This window comes from Octopus bimaculoides, chromosome 2 (assembly GCF_001194135.2).
Source record: "Octopus bimaculoides isolate UCB-OBI-ISO-001 chromosome 2, ASM119413v2, whole genome shotgun sequence".
Taxonomy (NCBI): Eukaryota; Metazoa; Mollusca; class Cephalopoda; order Octopoda; family Octopodidae; genus Octopus; species Octopus bimaculoides.
The window spans coordinates 144,476,852-144,489,452 of record NC_068982.1 but is presented as its reverse complement, the minus strand read 5'-3'; the positions used below and the strand labels follow the sequence as shown (position 1 = coordinate 144,489,452).

The 12,601-nt window shown below is 35.8% G+C and overlaps 1 protein-coding gene and 1 long non-coding RNA gene across 3 annotated transcripts in view; one reads left to right on the top strand and one right to left on the bottom strand.

Moving 5' to 3' along the window:
• The window catches only part of LOC106875150 (FERM domain-containing protein 4A), a 355,036-nt gene that overhangs the window by 39,067 nt on the left and 303,368 nt on the right, over positions 1-12,601 (top strand). The window lies entirely within an intron of this gene.
• Positions 1-12,601, bottom strand: part of LOC128247035 (uncharacterized) — a 31,060-nt gene that overhangs the window by 10,967 nt on the left and 7,492 nt on the right. Inside the window, exon 2 of the long non-coding RNA XR_008263450.1 lies at positions 2,476-2,633. This is a non-coding gene — a long non-coding RNA (uncharacterized LOC128247035). The remainder of the gene's footprint in view (positions 1-2,475; positions 2,634-12,601) is intronic.

Sequence of the window (12,601 nt, the reverse complement as noted above, 5' to 3'; positions counted from 1 at the left end):
TCTCTCTCTCTCTCTCTCTCTCTCTCTCTCTCTCTCTCTCTCTCTCTCTCTCTGTATATATATATATATAATAATATTAGGGATAAACATCCAAATAATTTACAGGTAAAAACTCAATGAATGAGTTCATGAACTTTGGTTCTTTTCTCTAATACTATATATATATATATCATCATCATCATCGTTTAACGTCCGCTTTCCATGCTAGCATGGATTGGATGATTTGACTGAGGACTGGTGAAACCGGATGGCAACACCAGGCTCCAATCTGATTTGGCAGAGTTTCTACAGCTGGATGCCCTTCCTAACGCCAACCACTCTGAGAGTGTAGTGGGTGCTTTTATATGTCACCCGCACGAAGGCCAGTCAGGCGGTACTGGCAACGGCCATGCTCAAAATGGTGTCTTTTATGTGCCACCCGCTCTAAGTGTTACTCATCATGCTTGAAATACCAACCAAATCTTTCTCATATTACACCATACTGTCTTCGAAAAAGAAGTACGTATTAGATATTGTAGTCTTATATATACACTCTCTAAATGAAAATATGACAGGGGTTGAGACTAGAATAGTTTTGATCATTGGTCTTTTTCATCAGAGGTATCTTGGAACTAAACAACGACATAAACATTCTTGGCAATGAAGCTCTTAGAACAAAGTGATCTATCTAAATATGCAGCAAAATAATTGCATTGGGTTTGAACTCGAGACTGGTAACCTGGCTGTCCTATATTTTGACTCTCTTGACCAATCTGCTTCTCTAATGAAGTATTGGGATTATTTTACCTTTAAGGTAAATTACCCATAAATCTGTGTTGCTTTAAGACAGAAAGGACTGAACTTAGGAAACCTTTCGGAAACCTATTATAGATATAATGTATATATGTTTGTGCATGAGTCCATGTATGTGTATGTATGTTTGATGCGTGTGTGTGTGTGTGTGTGTATGTATGTATATAGGTTTCTTACAAGGTCTCTTATTTGCGGGAGATGCATAGTCTGGTACTTTATTTTATTGATCCTAGAAAGATGAACAGCAAAGTTAACCTCAATAGGATTTGATAGAACATAACTTACTACAACATATTTTATCCTATACTCAAACAACTCCACCAATCCACCACTCTTGGTATGTATAAATTAAAATTTACTCATATGACTGGAGGCATATCTCTCTCATATGTAAACATCATTTAAATATAATCACAATGATAAAGACTATTAAGAAAATGTTTCTTTCTGTTGTAATATTTTCAGTCTGTCACATTCAAATGATCATTCTTTTTTTTTTTCTTCATTCATTCATAGATACAATACATAATTTTAAGAACCTTTCTTCAGAAATGTTTTAGGAGGAGTGAGAGAGTCTGTGTGTTCGTTCATTCATTTTTGTGTTCTTTCCTTATCATGGTTTAAATGAATAGCTATTATTGTGGCATAGTTTACCAGATTTTCTCTCTCTCAGTATGGCTTACCTGTTTTTTAAGTAAAGGAGCTTTCATTTTCCCTGTCTTCAACATTGCAGAGCTATTGGACAATTTGTTGACAAGAAAATGTCAACAGATATCACTGTCCATAGCTCAATGATTTTCATGTGAAGAACAGAAGATAAGCATTCACATACTCATGAGAGGTTTTGTATGGTCTACCTTATCAATCAATCAATCAATCAATCAATCAAATAATAATAATAATAATAATAGTAATCCTTTCTATTACAGGCACAAGGCCTGAAATTTGGGGGAGCCACATAGTTGGTTATATCGACTCCAGTACTTGACTGGTATTTATTTTATCAAGCCCAAAAGGATGAAAGGCAAAGTTGACCTTGGCAGCATTTGAACTCAGAATGTGAAGACAGACAAAATATTGCTAAGTATTTTGCCTGGTATGCTAACAATTCTGCCAGCTTGCCATTTTAATGATGATAATAATGATGATGATGAATTATTATTATTATTATTATTAAGATGTCAAGCTGGCAGAATTGTTATAGTAGGTGTCCATTGGTCCCGAGAGACCAAGTATCTGCACCCACAGAAATTGTGTCAGCTGCTGCTGTTGGTACAACAATTGCTGTGGCTACTGAGGCCACACAGGTGTGGTGGTCACAAATGCAGCAACTGAATATGAAAGAGCTCTCTACTGACACAACTGGTTTTTCCTTCTGTCAAGTGCACTTTTCTTTGGTGGTGAAATTCCTGTTTCTCTTCTCCTTGCATCACCCCATTTTGTAGTATTTGTCTCCAGTATGGGCAGTATTTAGTTAGATTTTTTTTTTTTTACATTTAGTAAAGTAAAAGTAAAATTGACACTGCTAGTGTCAGTTTTACTTTTCAGCTTTTCTGGGTCAGAAACATAAGTACAAGTTGATTTAATCAACTGTATCTTCCCACAAAATGTATGACTTTGTGCCTATAGTAAAAATCATTGTTATAATTACTGTCATTATAAATAAATCCACAGTTGACTTACCCTTTCAGCTTTGTAGTGTTGATAAAATGAATACCAGTTAAATGCTGACTACTGAACTAAATTGATTATGCTGCTTTTATAAATTTGTGGCCTTGTACCAAAATAAGAATGCCTGGTGTACCAATGATTGCTGGATCTTTGAGATTTTAAAATTTTTACTGCACATAAAAAAAAAAAGAATTAAAAATTAAAATAATTTATGAGTTAGTCAGACAAAGAAGAAGCATCTATGATCTTTTTGCAAGGTATTTGAAACTGATGGGAAAGGGCAGGACTGCAACATCATCATCATTTAACGTCCATTGTCTATGCTGGCATGGGTTGGGTGGTTTGACCAGGGCTGGCAGGCTGGAAGGCTGCACCAGACTCCAGTCTGTTTTAGCATGGTTTCTATGGCTGGATGCTCTTTCTAGTGCCAACCACTCTGAGAGTGTAATGGGTGCTTTTACGTGCCACTGGCATGGGTGCCATTTGTGTGATACCGGTATCTTCCACGACTGCAGTTTTACTTGGCTTGATGGGTCTTCTCAAGCATGGCATAATGCCAAATGGACTCAGTTAATGCCTCTATGAGGCCCAGTGCTCAAAGCACAGCATAATGCCAAATGGTCTTGGTCTTTGCCTCTGTGAGGCCCAGCACTCGAAAGGTGCTTTTATGTGCCACTGGCATGACACCAGTATCTGCCACAACTGTGATTTTACTTGGCTTGATGGGTCTTCTTCTCAAGCAGAACATAATACCAAAAGTCTTGGTCATTGCCTGCAAGATTCCTGCAAGAAGGGTAGCCAGAAACAAAATATGACATATACAATGTCAGTGTTTGTCAAGCTTTTTTGTCTGTTAGCTGTTTTTTTATGATGATCTATCAATTTACTGTTTATAAATTAAAAGTTCAAATGTAAAAGTATATTAGTCTCTGCTTTGCAATGTTAGCTAAGAAAGAATGGGGACAGTTTGATTTTCATGCCTTTCAGCTGCTCACCAAAACTAGATTGTCAAGAACCTACCTCACATTTCATGTTACTTGATACTTTAAATGTTGGAACATTGTAATTATAAAACAAAAATTGTTTGCTACGTTATTCTATATTCAAACAGCATTTCTGGTGAAGTTTGTTTTTGCTGACTCTTATACTCTTTATGGCTACTGATAGATAATCTTTGTGATTGTCTCATATTATAACTTCATTCCTGTTTAGGCAGATTTAATTTATAGATATAATTTAATCTCTATTGGGTTTGAACTGTTTTTACTCTGTTGAAAGTGACAACTTCTAAATAAATTGCTTTATTATGTGCAAAGATTACTTTATAAGTACAGATTTACTTTTCTTCGGTTTTAAATGGTTAGAGAGACATGATGCAGTTCTGTCCCAAACTCAAATATTTAAGTAAATTGGTTCTTAACTGATGTTTATCTTAACTGAACTATACTGCAAATTGTTTCTGCTGTCTTAACTAAACTTCATGTCCTACTTTAAACTATATTGTAAATTACTTGTTCTATCTTAAGTAAACTGAAGTTACAGGGTGATATCTGGATGCTTGTACAAAATAAAAAATTCTTAATTAAATTTTCCCCTTTCAGCTAGTGAAATATCCCCCTACAAAAAGAAAAGAGAAAACAACAATCTCTAGCAGTAATTGTTAACAACTCTCAAAGAAGAAAAAAGCAAATTTCAGGAAATTGAATTTATAACTTAACCCTTTTGTTACCATATTTCTGTTTAGATATACACTGCGTTTGTTTTAATTAATTTTAAAATAATGAAGAATTTAGGAAAATAATTTTATCATTATTAATCTGGTGTTTGAAACATAAGACAGCATGAAATTTAGATGAATGTTATAATTTAGTCCCTCTTTAGCATGCAGAATACTCTATCAAATGCAATACTTATTTATTCACCTTGTCAGGTAATCATGCATTATCTCATAGCTGTGAGATTTCAATGATGTGATTGTATATTTTTGAGTAGCCATGTATTTCCTCTACCCCAAGACACCTGTTTCTGTCCCTCTATAATACTCTAACTTCTTGTCACCTGAGTCAAAGTCACCTCTCTCAGTTCTCCTCTCCACTCAGTTGAGGAGTTTAGTCTTGCAAGTTATTTGATGACTTTGCTAGCGCCATGTAAAAAGCACTTGCTACACTCTGTAAACTGGTTGGCATTTGGAAGGGCATCCAACCATAGAAACCATGCCAAAGTAGACGGAGTTTGACTTCTGACTTACCAGTTCCAGTCAAACTGTCCAACCCATGCAAGCATGGAAAGCAGGTGTTAAAGGATGGTGATGATGAATTAAAGAAGTGATGTAGTGAATGTTGCATGCAAAAAATTATTGAAATGTTCCTTTAAGTTAGTGAAAGAGGGGAGAAAAATCCATCAGCGATTAGATAATTTCAATAAATTAAGAATTAATGTCTGAAAGTTATACTGTCAGTTGCTTCTGCTGCATAGTACCTTGAGCAAGTGTCTTCGACTATGGCCTCAGGTTACTCTGTAATTTAGACAGAAATTGAACTGGAGCCTGTCAAATGTTTCCTGCATTTCTCTTCATGACACTGTTTGAGCAGTGATGCATTTGTCTATGTCTCTTGTAAATGATATATTTAGTAACTCAGTGGTTTCACAAGTTTCATGTGTAGACAAGTGGAATGAAAATACCTTGCATGAATAAATACATAAGTGTTGGTGACAGGAAGGGCAGCTGGGTGCATTTTATTGTATCATAATAACCTTCCAACCTTTGCTGGCACAGTCAAAAGAAAAATATGTAAAACACAGAACGGAACAAAGCATACATACAATTTGTATGTGTGTGGGCATGTCTGTCTGTCTGTCTACATGCATGCAGGCATGCTTGTTCTTTCGTTTGTGCTCTTTCTTCTGTTTTTAATTACTTAAGTTCTTCTTCCAAGGAAGGAGCTGATTTCTAACAGAGACGCAAAGTTCCATTATTGGAATGTAGATAACAAAAACAATGTTGCATTTTAAACTTGCATGTTATTACTGTTCTACTAACAGATTGTATTGGTAATGCGCAAATTAGTTGGTTGATATCTTCTTCTGTAAACCCTAGCATATCCAGACTGTCTGTTAAGCTGTCTGTTAAGCTGTCTGTTACTCATAAAGCCAAGTGCACCAATTATTATTAGTATAAATATGAATTTATAATCTGAATATAGAAGCTGGAAGTTTTGAAACGGTCGTCCATAGTTATCCTATTTCTCTTTGATTTTCAAAGAGATATTCACACCAGCAAGACAAGTGACCTTTATGACAGATAGATACTTTTTCTTCTCCGTCCCAAACAACAATATCCAGCCTGTTATGTTTACACTTGACAGATGTTTTGATGGGAATGTTCCACCAGTATTCCTTGTGTTGATGTTTGTGTATGTATTCAATAACAGGAATTCTCTATATTTATTCCAGGACAGTCTTTTTCCTGAATGGCATTGTATATTGTTTTTGTGACAATGTTGTGTCACATAGAGAGTTAATACTTTGATAATATTTTTGGGCTTATCACGTGTCTTCATCACATAAATATGACATAATCTACATTTTTTGTTGCATCTTGGAGCTCTAAGGTCTTCACTGTCTCTTTTGTTTATCAGGTATTTTGTAGCAATCTCCTGTCTTTGGATTGCAAATGCATAGTCTTCAAAGTGTAATGTGATGTAGCGGTTTCAAGTCCAAAAGAAGCTTCATTTCATGTTGATATTACTGTCTTCTTCAAGTCCTTGAGAAACATACCATTCATAGTCTTTTTTTTTTTTTTTGGTATGCTGAGCTTTTCATATCCAGGTCTTTGAGGTATGTTAGTCCTGCTGTTTGAGATTATATGAGAATTCATCAAGAGAGTGCTTCCTGAGGAGCTTGCTGCCAACATGTAGGATATTGTTCTCTTTACTTTTCAGCACTAAGTTAGTGTATTAATTTTTGCTGCTAGCAAGTGCTGTCTGAGGGAGACTATATGACAATTGAAGGCTGATTGCTCTGATCTCAAGCCACTATCTCCTACATTTCTTCTTAAGAAGAAACGTGATATTGGCACGTTTTACCTATGAAGAACCTGTCAAAATGACTATTTCTATTGGTTTTTACATCTCTGGAGTGGATTTCCTCTACAGACCAGATATACATATATATGTATGTCAGTCAGTCAGTTAATAATTATTGAGCTCTTAATTACCATGGATGTAAATAATAATTAAACTCTTAATTACCATTGATATATTTTTTTATGTTTTATACATTGCCTCTTTCATGTGGATATATATGAATAAATATAGTAGATATTCTTTTGTTTCATGAATAAGTTGTTCAATTAACTAAGCTATTTACTATTTAAGTGGCAGAGTATTCCATGGACAGAGTATTCCATAACTTATATTCCCAATCAGTGTAACCATAACTTAATTGTTGAAATCATTATGGAGCACAGTGTGACAAAGCTGGACCTTTAGATTATAAGCACAATTTGGCTACTGAAGCTACGGTTAAAGATGTCACATAGTGGGACTGAGACCTAGTCCTTGTGATTATGATGCTCTCTTCTCGACCATTCAATGCATTCAAATCTTTGTAAAACATATTGGAATATGTATATATACATGTATTAGATATGTACATGTGCGCAGACACACACACACACAGATGCACACACACACACTCTCACTTACACTCTTTCACACAGATTTTCCTATTAAATGCTTAATCTTTTATATTTGTCTCCTACCTCCCCCTCTCTTTCTCAATACTCAAAACATATTCGTTTCTATTTATCAACCTTAAGTCAATGCGATTAAGATCTGAGTCATTTCTGCAAGCTAAACTAGGTTATACACACTGAATCTGAAATTCTTACAGTGATGTCAACGTTTTATGAAAGACACACATTCTCAACATGGCATGATTGTGTAAAAGCCCTAGCTAAAGGATTGTCAACTTACTTGAATGCCTGAAGCTGCACCTTGTATTGCTTTTTTTTATATACTTATTTCAATTCTAATCTTAGCCACTTTTTTGTGTTTTCTTTACATATGTATATATTCTTTCAATGTTTGTTTCATTGTTTGTCTCAATGAATGTTAGGAGAATATTTATTAAATGAGCTGGGATCTCATAAAAAATATGTTGCTGTGTTACACAGTTTATCATGCATGTGTGAGTGTATTTATCATACACACATTATATAATGTTTGTGTGTGTGTGTGTGTATATATATATATATATATATATATATATATATATATATTATATATAATAATGGTATTTTTATATAAGCTTAAAGGTTATGGTGATCATGCAATGACTAAGGAAAATAGTCTAATAAAGGGGCATATAAGCCCTCGACAGAAAAAAGAAGGCTTTCTTATCCGCATATATATATATATATATTTCAAGGGTTGAATAGAAAAATTTGACAAAAACATAACAACGAATATTTCACAAAAGCAAACTGAAAAATAGACAAAAACATAATATATGAAAATTTTGATGTGGATAGTGTATCTTTATCTTATCCTTTGTGCCTGTTGCTCTATAAAGAGGTTGTGTAAACAGCTGTAAGGTTAAGATGTCCCTTTAGTTGTTCCAGGGACATAAATACCTCTTTAGTACTGATGCCGCAAGAAAATGCACCCAGTACTTTCTGTAAAATGTAAGTTTGAGAGGGCCCTTTAATCTTGTCAAGGATACAGCACCTCCTTAGTTATGGTGTCAGAAAAAAGTGACCAGTGCATTAGAAATAGCATCAAGTCATAGAAACCAAGCCAAATACGAATCTCATGGGTGGGATGTGGGTCACTGACTTGCCTAAGGCCAGCACCCCTGAGTATGTTTCAAATCAAACTGTAGCAACCCAACCAACACAATACCACCAAGGAGAGTGGACATAAAATGATGATAATGTGTATATTTATCACATATACCAATACCATCATTCTGATTATGGCTACCTGTACTTGGTTTCAAGCTAGATACTCTAGTCCAATGATCTTTGCATGCTGCTGAACCGAGGGCCATTTTGATTATGAGGAGCACAAACAAGTGTCACCATAACCCAAGCAATGTCAATGTGAAGAGAGAGACACACACACACACACACACGCACGCACGCACACACACACACACACACACACACACACACACACACACACACACACACACACACACACACACACACATTTATATGGGATTCCATATAGTTTACATCTACCAAATTTCACTCACAAGGTGGTCAACCTGCGGACTTTTATTGAAGGTGCTATGCAGTAGGATCAAATCTGAAACCACTTGGTCACAACGTGTACTTTACCTCACAACTATGCATACACACACACAAACACATATATAGTTGCTATGGTCAGTTTGTGAAATAACTGTTTTGTTCTGTGTAGCTATAAGTGTGTAGTGATCATATATTAACAGTTTATTGCACATGGTTTGGGCAGGTGTTCCCTAGTATGGCATCTTGTCACTTGTTGCAGTCTCTTAGTGCGTTTCAGCCTCTTAAGATCCTTCTTCACTCCTTCTTTCCTTGTCTTCTACTGACTTCCACATGAATCACTTGGTACTTTTTGACCCAACTAGCACATCTTCCATATACAGCAAATGTTGCACCACTGCAGTCTTCTCTCCTGCACATTACACTTGATTGCTCTTAAACCCAACTTTTTGCTGCAGCTAAATTAGTGTTGTTTTTGTGTTTCATGCACGCTAATATTACACACCCATCAGTGTATACTTGATTTATTCTTTGCATTTGATGTCCATTGTTCATGCTTTGCTATCATACAAAATGCATTTTGTACACGAGCTTTATATCATATGCTCTTGTAGAGATTATTCCTTTGTTGCCAGCTGAGGTAATACTTCAGAGTATTTTTCCACCCTGTATACTATGGTTTCAGAACACCCATTTCTACTAGGTCACTTAGGAAACAGAAGCTGTCACTTTAGCTGTCAATGCTAAATTCCTTGCAGAACTCATTACTCTCAACTTGCTGACAGCTTCTCTGTATATGGCTTGCATAGATCTCACAAGCTGTTCAGCTACACCTAGCTTTCTAAGTAACTACCTGGCTACAACGCATGACATTCTATCAGAGGCCTTCTCCAGGTCAACAAATACAGTAGTGTGCTGTTAGCTAACAATTGCACCTATACTTGTTTCATTAGCAGTGGGGTGGTTGAGAGCTGATGATACTCAGCCTGGTACAAATCTGAAGTGCATCTTGTTTAAGCTAATTCTCTTCCTTATTAGTTGTGCTATAACCCTTCCTGGTACTTACACAATTTGTGTTGCAAATGGTTTGATCAGTGTCATCACAGAACTCTTGGAGCTTTGATTCCTCTTCGTATTTTGTACCATAGCTTTTATGTAAACATCAGAAGATTTTGCTCAGTATGTCCATTGGAATTCCAATTGATAAGGTTAGTGCCATCCGTTATTGAGACAACCTGCAAGAGAACCTCACAGAAAGATCTTTAGTTCATCTCTGAGACCTGTCCGTGACACATATGCAGAAATCACTGTTGCAGTTATTTTACCAATGACTAGACTAAACTTATTGTGTCAAATATACTAACCACTTCAATTACTCTACCTTCACATTTTTCTGCTTCAGGTACTTATGCTTTCCAAATCTGTTAATGATCTCAAAGAATTTGTAACTTGGTTTCTTGCCTGAGAGAAGTCTAGTTATGTCTCCACTCCATGTCACCTTTGCATACAATATGCTAGTATCTGCAATCTCTGCAGATCTACTTTTTGTCATGTCAATGTTAATAGTAGTAGTCCACAATTTTTGTGCTTGAAAAGAAGAGGTTTCACTGGTGGTCTTGAGTGAGAAGCTTCTTGTATTTAAAAAAAAAAAGGGTTGGAGAAATTATTTGATGAAGGTTGAGGATTGCTAACAACTAGCTATCTCCTTACTATGTACAGCTCTATGAAGGTTTTAATCCTGTATACGCAATTAGGATTTTTAACTGAATTTGTGACTGTCATGAGTTTTCTTATGGTTGGATGCTTTCCTGTCACAACAATTTTATAGCACTGGGTGCATTTAGTATTCTGTCAGCACTAAAGAGTCTGTCTCTTAAGATTGATGTGTCCACTCTCTACTGTATCAGTTTTTTTTTTATTCAGAGTTATAGCCTACTACTCTCCTAGCCAGATTGCTTCACACTTCATTTGTGCATCATGGTTCAGAGATCTTTTTCCATGTGGTTGGGTTTATTTGGAGAATCTAACATCTTAAGCAAGTTGTCTTCACTGTGGCTGAAGTGTCCTGGCTCTGCATAATGCTGTTTAACAAGGCTGCTTGGAGAGTGGTGGTAAAGAGGTATGTTTACAGTAGACTGATGGGTTTATTTAGAGTATCTAAACCCTAGATGGGTAATTCTTCATTTGCTACTCTAGAGTCATATCACAATAAGAGATGTGACTCTGCAATAACACATGAAGCATTTCCCCTTGATGTGGCTCTGCAATAACACATGAAGCATTTCCCCTTAATGTGACTCTTCTTGATGACAGTACTTTTATTAACTATTACTTGGCTGGTACTCTCACAATTTGCTAGCTATAAGTAATTACTGTACCATCAAGGGAGAAGGTACTCTAATATATGTAAAGTATAATTTATTCATTCTGTTGTTACTCTTTTGTCTCTTGAATAAAAGAAATACAAGCAAGAAACTCATGGTAGCAGTGGAGTCAAATATCAGTTTTGAATGCAAATATGTATTGTGTGTGTTTGCATATACACCCCTACTGTTCCTGTATGTTTTGGTTTTTGTTTATTTATATTTTGTTTAGTTTTTTTAATCGTTATACTTTTTTTAAATCAAAAACATGGTATTTAAATTTTTTTTTGTAAATTTATTTTTGATAAATTTTTAAAATACTTCAAGAACCTGATGAAATTTTTAGTTTTCTATTTTTTTTTTATGTTGCACTGTTAAGTTTGTTTCAGAATTTTGCACCATAATATATTCGAGATTCTTAAAATTGTTCTACAGGAATGGGAGGTTATTAATATGTATTGCTGTTTTTAAAAATAATTTTTTATTTGTTTTTCTTGTTGAATAAATTTAAAGAATTCATTGCTTTTGCTTCCTTTTGTTTCTTTTTTTTTTTTATAGAAAATTTTCTCGTATATTAAATCACTTTCAGACACATTGCCTAGTTAGTAGCTTACATTACTCCACACAATGTTGAATAACATTCGATTTAGTTATTTTCTCACAGCAAACCGGTTCAAATTACAGTAAGGGTAATACATGGGAATATATTTTCTCTGTAGCAATATTATTTGAAGAAAAGCAGCAACAGATACAATCAAGATGACAAAATGAAACTCAAGTTTTTGTGGCCTTTGCCAGTAAGACATCCGAGCGAGATCGTTGCCAGTGCCCCTGGACTGGCCCTGTGCAGGTGGCACGTAAAATACACCATTTTGAGCATGGCCGTTGCCAGTACCCGGCTGACTGGCCCTCGTGCCGGTGGCACGTAAAAGCATCCACTACACTCCCGGAGTGGTTGGCGTTAGGAAGGGCATCCAGCTGTAGAAACTCTGCCAAATCAGATTGGAGTCTGGTGCACCCTTCTGGTTCGCCAGTCCTCAGTCAAATCGTCCAACCCATGCTAGCATGGAAAGCGGACGTTAAACAACGATGACGATGATGAATTTACTTCAAATGTGTATTTCTTAATTGGTTTCAGGCTTTTTACTGGTGGGGTGGGGACTACTTTCACCATCAGAGTTGATTATACTGATACCTCCCACTACCACCTCCCAAATTTTATCAGTCTTAGAAGGCTGAAAGACAAAGTTGACCTGGATAGGGTTTGAACTCTTAATGTAAAGGAACATAAACAGATACTGACTCTGCTCTCCACCTCGTTATGTCTTATTGGATGAAGGAACATCTAATCAACATTTTAATATTTTTTCCATACTTATATGGTTTAAAGAGTCTGCAGTTTGGCATATTGACACTCCTCTCAGTCTAGTGTCATCTTTCCAGATCTTCCTTGATCTTTCTCTTCCGCATGCGTGCGTGTGTGTGTGTGTGTGTGTGTGTGTGTGTGTGTGTGTTTGTTTGT